At 42.5% G+C, this 16,926-nt stretch overlaps 1 protein-coding gene across 1 annotated transcript in view; it reads left to right on the forward strand.

Moving 5' to 3' along the window:
* The window catches only part of MAF (MAF bZIP transcription factor), a 191,809-nt gene that overhangs the window by 13,034 nt on the left and 161,849 nt on the right, over positions 1-16,926 (forward strand). The gene's annotated exons all lie outside the window — the stretch shown is intronic.

Below are 16,926 nucleotides of genomic sequence, written 5' to 3' on the forward strand. Positions count from 1 at the left end.
TCAACAGTTACGTGCTATTAGAAAACAGTTGAATTTTATTAGCTCATGGAATTAAGCTTGTTTTATTCTTTATTCTTTATTCTTTATTCTTTATTCTTTATTCTTTATTCTTTATACCTTTGGTATTTATTATTTGGTATTTTTTATTATTAAAAATTTGTGTGAGGATGGGGAAGATGTAATTGGTGCTCTAGACTCTACATTAAATGGCACTGAGAGGAGTTTTTTTTGGGGTATAGGCTGCAGGAAGAGGTTTCTCAAGGAGCGCCAGAAGAGGTTCATTTTGAGCCTGATGCTCCTCTCACCTCCCCGAGGAACACCCCGGGCAGGGTTTTGCCTGCAGTGCATTTTTTTTCTGTGTTTCACCACTGTAAATGAGAGGGAAACCAGACCACTTGTTTTTTTTTGTGAGAACTTAAAGTACAATATGTTTTTTGCAAGAATGGAGCCAAGTCGTGATTTATCTGAAGTAAATACATTAAGCACGTATTTTTGTTGCAAAGGTGCAGCATGTGTTCTGTCACCTTGTTCATAGTGTAACCGTTCTAATTTCAATAATTCCATGGGAAAACTTTCATGGTTCCTGCAATTTATGTATGTGACTGTTAAATTTATGTCTTGTTATCCATATAATAAAAAAGCAAAAGTTTTTTCCCTGATGGACACTTGTGATCTCAGGACTTACTTAGCCTGCTGCTCTCTGGGACAATTCCTTGTGCCTTCCTTCCAATGTTTTGTGGTTACATTTTCAAATATTATAGAAAAAAAAAACCAGCAGCAAAATCTGTTACTTTTAAGCAAATAGCTCTTGGGTCTCGGAAGAGTTAACAGACTTTTATGGCAAGGTTCAGACAGTTCTGACCCCTATGGTAATATTTCATCTAAGGTTACTGTTGGGAGAGAAATCAAATTTCAGCTGTGAACATGATTGACAGGTGAAAGCAAGAGAGAGAAAGACATCTGGTCAGATGGGGAATTTGGGAAGGAGAAGGACAATTCAGGGAAGTGTCTCTGTGATATTAGGAATAATAAGCTTAGATATGAAAACTCCAGTACTCCACGCTCTCTGGAGGCGTGCTCACTTGATATTCATGGAGGTGGTTTGGTTGGGGGAATTTAAGACTGCACATTTATAGCAGTGAACGGTAGTCTCTGTGGTCTAACTTGCTAACTTGACTCCTTTGAAGGAATTATGTTATTTCTGGCATACTTGTAGCATTTCAAGGCAGTTCATTTTACAAGGGTGACTAGCCTATTTGGTGGTTGCTGGTGAAGAGGTTCTCACCATGATGTCTCTCACAGGGTTCGTGGAGGTCGGTCGGTGGTGTCGCTCCATTCCCTTGAGCCTGGGGGGATTGCTGGGAGTTTTCAGAGTAAGCACTGCAGGATGAAGTTTGTGTTTATGATATACGCTGTTATACCAATAGCAAAATTACTTGCTATCCCATAAAATACCACCGAGGGTCCATTGTGGTATTTTATAAGGCAACTGTTATTTTCCAAGGGCCATATGTTGGCCTGTTCCACCTCCTAACAGCTCTGGCAAACATCCCTCACAATACGTACATAACTCCAGACATATTTTAACCTACTTCAGTGGACTTTGTTTGGTGCAGAAGAGCTTTTCCATCCTCCAACATCATGGAACCAACAGGAGCAAAATATCGCTCTAATTATTTCCTGATCAGCGTGATGATGTTGGAAAGTAAAAATTGGTTCTGGCATAAAAAACTGCAGCAAGGCTTTCTCTTAAAAATGGCATGTGAGAAAAAAAATCTGGTGGTTCTTATCACTGTATGTAACACTTAATGTTTCAGTTTTCAAAGAGGCTCCGAAGGACTTTTGTAGAGCTCCAAGGGCAGGATGCGGCAATGATGGACCCTGGGATCTAAACTGCATCCTACCTACATCTCAGGTGAGAGGAAAGGTCCCAGGTGGGCTCCTGGCCCCACTGCAGGCTTTGATAAAATCCCCATTGAATTCCTGGGGCCCACACTTCCATCACGAAGGGAATATCTGCAGGGGAGGTCATAGTAATAATAGGCAAGATCTGAACTCATATGGTGGTAGCTGTGCTGTGAATTCCCTGGATGGATGTTCTTATTCAGCAGTAAGGGTGGATCCCCTCCCCACACCCAACATAGCTTAAGCTGCTTTCAAAATAAAATAAACCGACCTGGAAAATTGACTCTTACTCTAGAGTAGGAGTGTCCACCCAGGGAATGGATAGCACTGTGGTATAGTTTATTACATAATTTCCCCATATGGATGAGCCCTAAAACTAAGAGGAGAATAAAGAGCACTAAAAAACAGAAATTTACTTGCTGTTCCTTTTCCAGTTTCCCTCTAGGACCTTTCACACAGGGGAAATAATGGCATGCTTAAAGTACACATTTACTTACATTTCACTGCTATTCCTGCATTCGCCCATGCATTTTTAAAGGAGATTTGTGTATTGTGCAAGACCTTTTGCATCCTCATGCTGTTCATGCATATTTGTGATGTGCAATCAAGTCAGACTGTTGTTTGTGACATCATTTTTCTTTTCATGGCGACAGCCTGTGATGCCAAATCGCCTGACTTCACTGTAAAGCAGATCTTACCGCCTAAGTTTTATTCTCAGTTCATACATCTGATGAAATTGAAAATTAAAGTGGAGAACTGTGAAAACAATCAAATTTCTTTGAGTAAGAGTGAGTTATTTTTAACTTCCAGTTGTTGAATTAGTGCTCCCTTTAAAAAGTCTTTATTTTCTAAAGCTGCTATCAAGATAACTTCCATGAAATATTATTGGCATTATTGGCATTATTCCCATTGCAGTCAATGGGAGCCTTGTATGTATTTTTCAAACAGATTTGCTATATTAAGTCTAAATGACAATCTTTTATTTTAAATGACATACATTATGTTATTCTTGATTAAAAAATGAATAGTAACCTCTTTCCTTTCCTTTTCTCTCCTGATTCGAAGACATATTTCGTATACTTTATTTTACATAGGTAAAAAAGTGTTCTCAAGCATTTAAAAAAAGCACAACTTCACTATGTCTCAAACTCCTTTCCAGCTCATCCCTATAAATTCGAAGTACGAAGACACCTTGCATCTTTATGAGCAAAGAGAAAGTATATGACGTATGTGACAGCTTTTATTCCCTCCAAATTCCCAGAAAAGTAAATTTAATAGTTTTCCCCATGTTTAGAATAAGCTCTAAAATATTTTCCAGTGATATGGCTTTTGCTGTTGTTTAGTTCTAACAGAGGATTTGAAGTTAAGTGCTAAAAAAAATTTGAAATATTTTTAACATCTCTTCTGGGTTTTCTAATTTGTGCCACTTACCAAATGATTCACACTGTACCAAAATACAGGAGATTGATGAGACAGGCAAAGTACTGATTTAACATCCCACATATAAAATTACTTCTCAGGCTTCCACATATAGTCCCGATGTTTAGAGAGTGAAGAAACCGGGAGCTGGGAGTTACAGTCTGACTCACTTGTGAGACTTTGACCCAGTTATTTGATTCTAGATTCAGCAAAATACTGAAGCACTTTAAACTTGTTATCTTAGGTCTCTTCTAAAGGTCTGTTACCGTTGATCTCTTTATATCTCAGTTTACACAGTTATAAACCTAGATAATTAATTCTTACCTTCTAGGCTTTTGTGGGAGTTAAAAAATAGCTGTAATGTTCCTTGAAGCTTTTTAATGAATGCTGGTGTGTTGAAGTACTTGTCATTCACCTTAGCCCATACCCTAGGATGAGAAATATTGGTCTTGCCCAAGCCCTATGTGCCGTTTCTGGCAGGATGAGCATTTAGTCCTCTGAGTGCACGAGTGCAAATACCGGGCGCTTTGGGAGCTGGGAATTTTCTGAATTGCCCATAACTTAGCTTTACCCTGTTTCTGAATGAGTCAAAATGTAAGAAAAATCATGGCTCAGTTATGTGCCCCCTCTCTCTCTTAAACGCAGTGTATCCTTAATAACCGATATGTACACACACATGTATGGAATAGCTCTTCTGCACCTGCAAGACACATAGAGGTCACACTGTCCTTGTAATTCCTCCCCTTCCTGCTGTTACCTTTATTTCCCAAGGTTCGAGCCATTATCATTCAGGAGTTGTGCAGATTTTCTTTTCCTCCATCCCCAAATTATGATTGTTTCCCTCCTACCTTCTGCCCCTCCCAATCCATAATGAATTCATCTGCTGTAAATTTGCTAACTGTAAAGATTTTTGCTTGAAATGTTTTGAAAATGCTGTGGGGAAAAAAAAAAGAAGCCAAACCAAAACCCGAAAGGCTATGAACAACACGCTGTGCCATGCTCCAGCACTGCACTTCTACGGGAAAGATAATAAAGATATTAGCACTCATATAATTTCAGATAGGAAATGAAACCAGACATGAAAGAAACACTAGCTCCAGCTGTTGAGTGGGAATCAAACTAGCTATGGGAATTACAGGTACTGTCACTGGAGACAGCCCGACTTCTGAGAAATGACCTCAGGTGTAGGAGCTTGCTGTGGCCCCTTGCAGATATTAACACCTAATTAACAATCTGCAAGAGCATCCTACATCTTAATCACCAGTGAGGTGAGAATGACAATCACAAGGAGGAGAAGGAGAAGGGAAATGATAATTTTTCCTCTGCACGCATCATCTAATAACCGTGGTTATTCAGATGCAGCTAAATGCGATTTCCTTTTAGTCATTTCTGTCTATTGGAAGGCACAGTAAGTTCATTTGCTAGCAGGTAGGCAGCGGAGGTGAGAATTGAATTGATGTGAGATACTCTGCAAAATTGACCCTGAGGTCATTCCTGGTTTAAATTGGGAAATAAGGCTGAGCTTACGTCTTCCCTTTCTTCTTTCCTCTCTCCTTGTGTTTCCAGGCATGTTAGTCGGTATTATGTAATTATTTAAACATACTCTGATGGTGGGGAACCTTGTTCCCTCAAAGTTAATCAAAATAAAGAGAGCTTTTGTTAGCAGTGATAGGTAATTAAGTAGCTGGCTTTGTGATGTGCAGAGGCATTGTTTGGGGTTATTGACGTCCCAGAGCCGGGCTCCTCAGCCCTCTGCCTGCAGACCAGCCCGCCAAAGTTGCTGAGATTAAGGCCTTGCCTAAATGAAGGTAAGAGGGCGTGAAGCCGTGTAAATGATTAATGAGGCTGGGCTGTAAAGGAGAGGGGCGCACGGTGGCGTATCCGGAGTCTCCCAGAGGAAGGAAGGGCTGTTTCCCTGGGGAGGGGTGCGTGTTTTAAAGAGGGGAAAGTCTCATGTGGCACTTCTCCTTCATGCCTACAATTTTCTGGCTGTGGTTTTAGACAGGAACAGCTGTAAGGGTGGACGGGAGCAACCCAGTTACTCAATTTTAATTGAAGTGTAGACACCTAGGGCCAAATTCTGCTCCCAGTTACCTGGTGTAAATGGTTAGGACTGTGGGGGGAGCTAATGGAGGAGCAATGGCTCTGGGCTTAGACCCGCACCACAGGGCTGATGCTAGTGTAAAGCAAGCAAGAAACAGTGGACCAGATACTTCAGTCCTACCAAAGCCAAGGCAAGAGCAGCTTCTCTGTGCTCCGTGGTGGTGCTCCAGCTTCCCCTGTATCGCTTGGGCTGGATCCGATGGAGTTTTAATCTAATGCCTTTTAATGGATGCTTTTATGTGTGCTTCCAAACTGCCTCCACTTTCAAACAGCTTTACAACAGAGTTAAAATGAGAGACAGGCAGTGAGGAATACACACGTAGGTACATCTTGTAGACCTCGTTCTGCATTGGCTCTACCCGCAGCACTCCCTTGCTGTGCTCAGTAACAATCTATTTCCATATGACTTGGACCCAAATTATATTCTAATAAGGAGAGAATGGCAAAGCAAAGACAGCATTACATTAACCACTCAGCTTCCATTGAAACTCCTATCGCTTCCTTTCTAAATGACATGAGATAATCTCTGTGTTTTCTGTTATACTCACTTCTTCAACTGCTCTAGCTTTGTTATCACATGTTGGCCTTGCACTAAAAAATACAACTTGGCATCTTGTGTCTTCTCAGCTAAAAAGGTATCAGTTCCTGGACTTAATGTCAGCTGTATCCAGATCAAAGGCAAAAAACATAAAAGTTGACATATATTATTTATTTCATGGTTTACATCAATGATGTTTCTCTCTACCTTTTTTTGTTATTATTACTGATGTTTTGCCCATAATGTTGTGCTCGCTTCTCAAAAGTGTTTGTCCCCTACAGACAAATATTCATATTAATGTAATCCATCAGCAGTTAACAAATGCCAGCTCACTTCGGCATTTCCCGCACACCCAAAACTCCCATTGTTTTTGCAGGACTCTTTGGGTGTGAGAAGAATGCAGGATCGGGCCCTTGGGTGGGAATTTCAGAGCTGGAGACTTTCTCCCCCAGCCCCAGAAATGCATGGGGTCGGCTGGAGCGGCAGCCAGGGCGCTGGCGCAGGGAGTGGGAGATGCTACATTCTCTCCCCACATTGTGAGCCGCTGCAGAGGCGAGACGAATGCCAGGCTTTGAGGGGAGCAAAAGCTCAAAAAAGACATTTTTTCTTTTTTTCAGTTATTTACTTCAGTTTATTTACTTCAGTTATTTACTTTCAGTTATTATACCTTTCCCCATCTTTCTTGCCTGCCTTCTGAGTTCTGAGTAATACAGGGTCTGGCTTATAATTGTGGCCAGAAATTCATCCGAGATCAGTCAGAAATGCTCTTCCAACCTGTGCATCCTTCTGACCTCTCAGTTTAGTGTAAAACTTTCCTTTTTTTCTCCTTCTTAGTCAACAACTGTGGCAGATTTTACTTCCTGAGTTACCAAATCGGATAAAACGCTGAGTCTGATTTTGCCCCCTACCCTCCCATGAGCTATTTTTTCCTGCAATGAAAATAATAATGCTTGAGAAAGATCCGTAGAATTTTTATTTTTGTTGTTTTCTTTTGTTTAGCTTGGTCTCGTTTTAAAGCTTGCTGACAATTGTCAAATGTTCAGTCTAGCAAAGAAGTGCTTGGAGGGTGTAGCCCCGCTGTACAGCCAACAGGAGTAATTTGCAGTCCTTCTTAGAGCTCAGCTATTTAGCCAATGTGTGTCGCTTTACTATTTCTTTAAAATTTAATTGGGATCAGGCAATCGAGTGTATCCAAATTTTTTTTGCCTCTTCAGGCTGCAATAAAGCCACTTATAATTTACAATCAAAGTTTGGTATCGTTAAACTAAACTGTAAAACCGACTTCAGGGTTTCAGTCGTAAAATAAATATACGATAAATATTGCGATGGGGCTTGAGTAGCACAGCTAACAACAGCACAGTGAACACATATACATACACACACTTATATATTTTTTTTGTGTGTGTGTATACATTTAGTTCCAGAGGTAAGAAAGATCTAAATAATACATAACTGGTATATATTCTTTCTTGGTAGAAATGAAGCTAAGATAGATTTATAGCCCAAGTAGTTATTTTAAATGCAAAATGAAGTGTTAATTTATTAAAGTCATTTATGCATCAACATTATTTTTATGTCTTTATTTATATTTTCCTGTAATATGGTGCAATGTAGTATTCAACCTGGGTTTTGCTGTCTGTTGACTGTAGCACTCCTTTGCTTAGATTTTTTTTCTAACAAGGCAGCTCATTTAGAAAGAAATGTTTATGTGAAGTGCTTGTCAGTTGGCATTTTTACTGGTGTGCTAACCCAAAGGTAAAATATAAAGGCACGTCTTTTCCTTGCTGGCTTGTTGCTACTAGAAGGGTTCCTCCCTTGTTAGCTTGATAAATAATTTTACTAGCGGGAATCTGCTGAATTTTTATGCTTGCTGTCTATTTTCTGCTTGCTGCAAATAAATTCCAGCACTCAGAGGGCACTAAAACTCCAAACACATGGTATTTTCCCGTTTTGTTGCTGGTTGCCTAAAATATTTATTTCGTCTTGTGCTTTTAATTAAAACTTTTTTTAAAAAAGAAAAGAAAAAAACCCTCAAGTTTTGCAATTATTTCCAAATGAAGGTTTTAGTCCAGATTGTATGTAATATAAAGTCTGGAGTTTAAGTAACACGTTATCACAGGTAAACTAAATGGGTAGTGTTAAATCAGTCATGACTCCAGCTACCTAATGGTTTTCAGATTAAGTACAATCCTTGCTTATTGACATATCATCCATTTAAGCATTTCATATCATTTATTACATACTTTTATTTTTTTAGTTTTTCAAGAAAGCTAATTTAATTTGCGAAATAAATAGTTTGGTGAGAGAATGCACCAAAAAGGTTTAGATTACAGGTTGCCAGGGCACATATGGCAGGAAAAAGTTTGCAAGAAATTAAACTGGGGAGGCTAAAGTGGAAGTAAAGTGTAAGAGGCATTGGTTCATTTTTTTTTAAACTTTATTTTTACATTTTCCTTAAAGGGATTGTTTCGCAGTTACTGAAGCTTTATGCATTTTAAAATTGAATTTAATTCAAGAAAGCAAGAGCTGACCCCCAAAAGGCTCTACTTCCTCCCCCCAGCAAACTTTGCATGGCGGAGGTGCGCTGCCGTCGTCGCAGGGCTGGAGGCTCGCTTCTCCTTGGCAGCACACCCCGACTCGGTGTCCCACGTTCCTGGTGTTGGGGGCTTTGCAAACTCGAGTAGATTTAGGAGCTGACCTTTCAGACAGTTTTTTTTGTTAGCAACAGGATCCCTGTGGCTTCTGTGGGGCAGTCCCACGTCTCCTCAGTCACGGGGATGCACCCAGTGTCATGTCCTCCCACATCTGCGCAGGCGAGCAGTTAAAGGACCTGGGTGCAGGCTAGTTACAGTTAGCAAGAGAAAGAGAAGGGCGGTAAAAATCGCATCCTTTCCACCACACAGAGTGACATTTCCATGCTTGACTTTGCATCTAGGGCATATGGGTGTTGCGGCTTTGCTGCGTTTCCCGTGTAAGGGAGCACCATGCATGGGAGTCCCTGGCACCTCCAGCAGGAAAGCGAAGTGATGGTGTCATCCAAAATTGCAATCCGGTTTTGTTTCTGTGGTGCCCAGGAGCCCTGCCCGTGGACTGATGCCCTGCTGTGGTGACAGCAGTGTAGGTGTGGGGCAAAGACCATATCTCAAGCAGTCCCACTCATGGAGAGGGGACAGGGGAGAGGGACACCTTGGGGCAACGCTGCTGCCCCATCCCATGCCCACCCCATGCCCACCACTGGGGTGCAGGGGAGCTGAGCAGTATGTTCAGACTTTCCCTTAAACAGCACAAAGCCACATACCTTAGAAGATGCCAGGCAAATCCACACAAAATTTTAGAATTATTTACATATTTTTAGCACAATTCCTCTCAAAGCAATCCTCAAACTTTGGCCTGAATTCTGACATTCTTACACCAACCATCCTCCCATTTGTTTACGTATTTCCATAAGAATGAGGTGACAGATCTGAGCGGTATAAGCACATGCTGCAGCCCTGCTGCCCTGCAGACACTAGCCTTTTCATTTACGTGAGCACATCCGAAATCAAGTAATTGGGTGGTGGGAAGAAGTGGTGTGCCAGCACGGAATAGATAAGGGAAAAGCTTGGGCAGTGGGGAAAATTACCCTTGGGGATTTGCCCATATAAAAATCTTAAATGAAATAGGGTTACAAGAAATCTCAGGAGGCAATGTAATCCATCCCTGCGCCACGAGGCAGGGTCAGACAGACTTCTGCTGTTGCTGACAGATATTTGCATAACCTGTCATTAAAGCCCCCCACGGAGACCTTGACACCTCCCTGGAGCCTCCCTTGCAGACCTTCACCACCATCCCTTCTCAAAAGCATTTCTTCTTGTCTAACCCGTGACACAGGTCCCTTACGCCTTGTCCTGGTCACCGCAGACACTGAAGACAGCCCATTCCTTTCCTCCTTGCACTGACCCTTTGCATATTTGAAGGCTGTTGTTATGGCTTGTTGCAGCCTCCTTTTCTCTAGACTAAACACGTTTTTCAGTCTTTCTTCATAGGTTATGGTCATAGCTTTTTTATTTAACAATCGTCTGAAAAGTCCACATACAGTAAACTTGCTGGAATTCAATTTACCTGTGTTGAAAAGGACTGTGAGGGTGCTGCCTGAAGGCTTTACAACATCTGAGAGGGAAATAATTTAATTCTTACTCTGATAATTTTTCTTCTGGAGGATGGAGGGTAAGGAGCATTTCTTTACCCAGGAGTGTTACCTGCAGCCTCCCCTTGAATTTGGACTGGTAACAGAAATACTGCACTGCAACGTAGAGCCAGACTTTACTGACAGGCTTCAGGAAACATGTGTTAACAGTTTTTAATTTTGTATCTAAAAGTAAGAATGGGAGATAGGATGCAGTCTCTGTGGTGCTATATGCAGATTTTTGTCTCACAAGATTCATTAATTTCAGTAGCAGCCGAGCATCTACAGCCATCCGCACACAGCCTTTCTCTCTGCTGGGGTTGGTGGTCAGCTCCAGTGTTTCAAAACTTTCCATCTTCAACATAGTTTTGTGTAGATCCAGCTTTTATTTTGTGGCAGAAGGAAGTTTTCCCTAAAAATGCCACGGAGGAGGGTGGACCAAAGAGGATTTTTCAGCCAACTGCACAGACCTGGGCTTTGCTGTTAGCTCAAAGCTGCTTTTTTAAAAGTTGGAAAAGACATTAATGCTTTTTCAATGAAGATTTGCTTTGCTCCTTGGAGAAAATGAGAGGAAACACAGCCTGCTAATTCTGCTTTTCTCCAGTGTCATGTCTGGGAGGTTGGTGGGGAGGTGTCCTGCAGCAAACCAAAAGTGTTTACTCTCAAGAAAATATTGCCCAGGGAATTTTCTTCTCGGATGCTCTGGTACAAATTGGTCTGCAGTGAGATTAATCAGCATGGCAGAATACCAGGGAGCATCTCCTGGAGGTGGTTTTAAGTCTTGCAGGATTTTGGTTTCTTGATTTAAGATTTAACCAAACCCTGTGTTGAAAGGTGTGACAGGGTCACAGTGGCACACGCTGCCACCTCACTAGTATAGACCACGTACCAGTTCTGGAGATGGGATGTGACAGTTCTTACTAATAGTGGATGAAGTTTGCCCCTGAAGGAGGGTCATGATTGGGGTATTAGCACTCGATACAGGTTTGTGAGGGGAAGATAGAAATGTCCCTTTGTGATACAAATATCTGTGATACCATCTCTTTTACTTCATCTGAGGTTCCACATCTGCTTTGCATTGTGTAGCATCCCTTTTCTTATAAAACCACTTTGGACATCTACATCCCCTCAGTGATCCGTCTCGATCAACTTAGTCTCATCCAAAAGTATGAACTTTCTGTACACCATGAAAGCTTATGCAGAATCAGGAAAAGCAGCTAACAAGTCAAGTAGACATTTTAGCCTAGGTATTTTCTAGCTGTAAAGGAAGATCTGATTGAGGAATATTTGTGCAGCTCAGTTATGTAGGAAGTAAAATGAGAGTGACCTTGGTGAGCCATTGGCTCAAATCAGAGATCTAGCAGCAGAAGTGAAAATGTATGCTTCCTTCTCTAAATAATGGAGTTAGAGACCAGTTCTTACCATGGGGAAGAAGAGAGAGAAAAATGTATTGTCTTTCTTTAGGTAGTTCATTTTTCTTTGCAAAGTGATTAATGCATTACTATAGCGAATTTATTGTATAGCCTGATTACCATTGCATAATAAATCTAAACAACTGTGACTGTCAAGGTGATAAGGCTGGCATGATTTTGTCTCTCTTAAAAAAGGTTTATAAGTTAAGCTTAACTTTTAGCTTTCTGCGTTTCTGGGAGAAGATTTATTTTGGCCATTACAGCTCTATCTGTTTGAAACTGCACCAAAAGGAAATAAGTTGTTCAAAAGGATGGTATATTATTGGGAGAATTTTACCTTCACTCAATTTGCAAAAGAAACCGAACATCGGCATTAAAATGGAAATGGAGTTCAGGAGAAAATAATAACTCAGTTGTTTAAAAAAAAGCTGTAACATTTAAAAGGGATTTTTCAAATATCAAGGATGGACAACCCAATTAAATTAGCTGCATTATACTCACAGCCGTTAACACCTCGGGCTCAGCTTTACTCAGGCTACTGGAGTTTGCTGAGGGCTTGTCTATGCCTGGATGAGAGACTTCCAGGGAGCTGCGGGAAGAAGTGCTTGTGACTAATTAGAGCCATTTTCTCTGAATTGCGGGGAAATTGGTACGCCAGTGTTAGTGCTGTTACTATGCTGAACCAGAGCCTGCGTGAGTGCTGGGTTTGGGAAGGATTCCTTGGCCATGTGGGCATTACCTGCTGCCCAGGCTCCGCTCCACTCCGTCGCTTTGGGCGTAGAGATTGGCTGTTTCTTTCTTTTTCCTTCCCTCTCTCCCTGAACACACACAAAAGGACATTAGAATCATAGAATCATAGAAAATTTTGTGTGACCCTAGAGGTCATCTAGTCCAACCCCCCCGCAGCGAGCAGGGACACCACTAACTAGATCAAGTTGCTCAGAGCTCTGTCCAACCTGGTCTTGAATGTTTCCAAGGATGGGGCCTCCACTGCCTCTCTGGGCAACCAGTTCCAGTGTTTCACCACCCTCATTGTAAAGAATTTCTTCCTTATATCCAGCCTAAACCTACCCTGTTTTAGTTTAAAACCATTACCCCTCGTCCTGTCACTGCTGTCTCTACTAAAAAGATTGTCCCCATCTTTCCTATAGGCTCCCTTGAAGTACTGAAAGGCTGCAATCAGGTCTCCCCGCAGGCTTCTCTTCTCCAGGCTGAACAAGCCCAACTCTCTCAGCCTGCCCTCATAGGAGAGGTGCTCCAGCCCCTCGGATCATTTTTGTAGCCCTCCTTTGGACCCGCTCCAACAGTTCCATGTCCTTCTTGTGCTGAGGGCTCTAGAGCTGAACGCAGTACTCCAGGTGAGGTCTCACCAGAGCAGAGTAGAGGGGCAGAATCACCTCTCTCGACCTGCTGGCCATGCTTCTCCTGATGCAGCCCAGGACACGGTTGGCCCTCTGGGCTGCCAGCGCACATTGCCGGCTCATGTCCAGACTTTTGTCTATCAGTACCCCCAAGTCCCTCTCAGCAGGGCTGCTCTCGATCCTTTCATCCCCCAGCCTATACTGATAGCGGGGATTACCCCAACCCAGGTGTAGGACCTTGCACTTGGCCTTGTTGAACCTCATGAGGTTCACACAGGCCCACCTCTCCAGCTTGTCCAGGTCCCTCTGGATGGAATCCTGTCCTTCTGAATTGTATCTCTGTGCTGAAGTAGTTCATGTACGTTCTCCCCGAATGCCCTGAATGCAAACATCCAACCTTTGGAGGACATGATGTGAAAAGAGATCTTGTACCCAAGCATATGGATGTCCGTCTGGGCCATGCTTCTCCCATCAGCAAGAAGGTATTGCTGCAAGGCAATAGCAGGGCGTGTTGGTGCCAGGGGAGCTCCCATGTCCTGGGTTTTGTCCTCACAGCTGTGCTTATCTCCTTCCTTCTCCCAAGGCTCCTGCCTGCTGCTGTGGCTCTCAGCCTCTTCTTTGGAGCAGCACCAGCTGCTTTGGCAGCAGCAGAGAGCACTCGGGTGTCTTTGTACCTCTTGGTCCATGGTTGCTTTGTCTTCCTCCAGGTCTTCTGCACAAAAAATTTGGGACCGAGGCAGAGAGTATGGCCAACTTAGTTGGTGGAAAACTCATCTGACTTCCAAGCTAAGTAACAGCTGCAAGTTGTAAGCTGCAAATCACTTCCAAAAGGTGCGGGTGAATTTTCTTGCAAAGTCCTATGAATTTTGTAGTGTAAAGAAGGACTGGAAACAGATTGTGAGTCACTCCAGGCTTCAGTTAAAGCCTGTTGCAGCCAAACTCTGGGAACAACACCTTTGGATTAGGAGCTCCAGAGAAATTTTTCCTTTTATAGTGAGGACATGTGAAGGTGACAAAGGTGACAGTATCTTCTCTAGCCTCTGAAAACCCCGTATTATCTCTTTGTGAAGGAGAGATCTTCATCTCCCATCTCTGAAGACCTCCCACCTCACAGGCTTCTTGTTTTCATGGGTGTGTTCTTGACGGCCACAATGGGAAGTGATCTCCTGTGGTGGTTGTGAGGTTGTTGGAAGGCCTTTCACTTTCCAGTACCCAGGCAACACCATGCCCATTAGCAGTCATCAAAGTGTTGCTTGCTTTGGATTGCCAGTAGAGGAGTTTGGATCTGGGGAACTGAATTCAGCCTCTCAAAAACATGAAGGCTTTCAGCCAGGACTGGCACTAGCTGGGAGCTTATTTTCAAAAAGTTCAGTGTCATTGCCTGATTTGAAGTTCCTGCACTCCTGGCATTTTTTGTTCTTCTTTCACTTTTCCTCAAGTTACATTGTAGATTTTCATGAAACCAGTAGGGTTAAAAAGTCTCTGTTTAAATATGAATTACTTCTTTCAAAAAAAAGCAACAAACCAAAAAAACACCAAAACAAATTACTTGGTACAATCAAGTATCACGAAAGAGAAAAAAAAACAACAAAGCATTTGCACAGGCTTTCAAGGGCTCAAAGGCTTCTTGTTTTTCTCTGGGTATGTTGAACATCTTGAAAATAAACCAGCGTGTTTCAAAAGGGAAGATAGATGTGTCTGTTCAAACAGGCATTGCGTTTGGAATTGGTGCCTCTGGTTGTTAAACAGAATCCTTGTTTAACAACATCCTCATTAAGAACTGTGACTTGCCACCAGTTTTATGAAGATCAAGTCATTTACTTTTAAAGTAAATTAAAGCAAATTTCTCTGTGGTGACAAGTCAATAAAACAATGGAAGGCTCAAGTTTTTCAATCACCCAACATCTGTTCCTTGTTTTCCTCTAGATGTAAATGCCCTGTGTACAGCGATAGGTGAACAGTGAGAGCCAATAGCTGTAATGTTGGGGTTCTGAGTTTTTTTGTTGTTGGTGGTGGGAGTGCGGGTTTTTGGTGTTTTTTTTTTTAAATAGCATTGTAAGCACTGTCCATTTTTGGAAAGGGTAATTTTTTAGTTTCCTGTGGTAGCACATTCAGAGCTCCATTGACATGGGAGCGGTGACAGTTGATGGCTCCGGTGCTGTATTTTGTTGCTGGAAGCACAGTAAGCTGTTGCAGAGTAGTGTAAGTGGTAAGCCACTTCTCAGAAGCCCAGTCAGCGCAAATGAGATCCCCGTCTTCTGTCCAAGCCACCCACACCACCAGCAAACACCTCTGAAGCAGAGGGTACTCAGATGCTCTTCGAGCTGTGGTGGGAACTAGGTTGTATAAAACCACTTCCATGTTGTACCCACGCTCAACCTGTTTGTCTTGAAATGCTGTTTCAGAGAGAAGCCAGCAGATGAAAAACAAGGTATTAGACCCATTTTACGTTTCAACAAGTGCTGGATGCAAACCGCAACGTGTTTTGGAGGGTTTGGCGTTTCGTGGTGTGAGAATTGGCTCCCTGCTGTGTGAAGTATTCGCATGTGGATTGGGGCTGCGTGGGAAACTGGGAAATGCTGGCATAGTGGGAAAGAGAGGGGAAAGCTCTGCTGGGAAAGTAAGAGGGGGCTGGATGTTAGTCACTTGGGGCAGAAGTCTTTTCCTATCCCCTCTTAAGGGGGTGGTTTGTCTTGGACAACATAACATTGACTTTTGGAGTGGTTGAGGAGGACAGGAAGTCATTATGGGATGCACATGAAAATTTGAAGCTCAGATCATTTTAGAGATATAAAATAAGGTCAGTGAAAGTCCAGAGGCCTTTGCTGCTCAAACAGTCCCACCCTTTGAAATCTGCCTGCTCTCACACCTATAGTTATGGACCCTATCTTCTGAGGTGTAGGTATACCTTTTGTCTTAAGGTGTCTTCTTGTGAGTCCTCAGGTTCAAGACCTTTGGTGGGAGTGGTTTGCCCTCACTGAGACCTTTATGGGGCCAGGAAATGGGTTGATCTACTTTGTGGGAAATGAGTTAATTAGGTCTCACCAAATTCAAGGTACCTGGCTGTGGGGAGCAGGCAACTTGTCCTTTACTAGTTCTGCTAGAAAAGGGCTGAGATATTCTTTGCATGCTTCTGTGACGCTATGCCAAGTTTTAATACACTCAAGTATGAGCAATTCTGAAATCTCTGTTTTCCCCAAAGGATGAGTAATGTTGAAATTGCATCACCATATTTAAAAGAACTCAAAACCTATGAGATTTTGAAAGACAAAAGAAACAGGAGTGTTTAGTCCCTCCCTAGATTTTTTTGCAATTGCTGTCTATATTGGTGCCTTTTGCAGCTTAAAGACTGAATATGGGAAGGTGTAATTTTAAACAGCTTTCTCTGCTTTCTTTTTGTCCACATAAAGTGATGCTGCACTCTGTCAATGGAGGAGGCCTTTGAGTCATCCAGCCAAGATGCAGATTTCTGGGGTATGTTTCTCATGAGCTGTCATGCAGAAAAGAGATGATAGTGTTTGGATGTAGGGGTTCCTCCTAAATTGCTCTTTTCCACAGTTTCAGTGGACTTTCATCGATCCTTTGCTTCCAACTGTTGTCATCATGCTTGGGCTCATGATACCCAGGAGATGTATATACAAAGGCAATGCACAGATGCGTCTTTAGAGGAAAAGTGCTTCCTGGGCAGCGCTGACTGCCTGCAATCTGCAGTCAGCACCGCAGAGGAGCCCACTGCTGCTTCTGGAAGGTTGTGGACCACTACCGGAACAGCCATAGTGCTCCCACTGGGGACATCCTGGCAGCACCCAAACCAGATCTTTTTAAGGAAGCTCATTTAAAATTGAAAGTCTGCATTTTATTTTTTTTTTTAAGTATCACTGTGTTTTTTAGATGCCAGGTAGAAACCAAGGGGATCGGGCCATCCAGGCCCACCTTCCTTTATTGGTGATAGAGACAAACTGCCAAGTGCAGCACAGAGTGACCTTAATGGAGAGCTCTGTCCTCTGCCTGAGGCCAGGAGCC

The sequence above is a fragment of the Opisthocomus hoazin genome, chromosome 12 (genome assembly GCF_030867145.1).
Source record: "Opisthocomus hoazin isolate bOpiHoa1 chromosome 12, bOpiHoa1.hap1, whole genome shotgun sequence".
In the NCBI taxonomy this organism is placed as follows: domain Eukaryota; kingdom Metazoa; phylum Chordata; class Aves; order Opisthocomiformes; family Opisthocomidae; genus Opisthocomus; species Opisthocomus hoazin.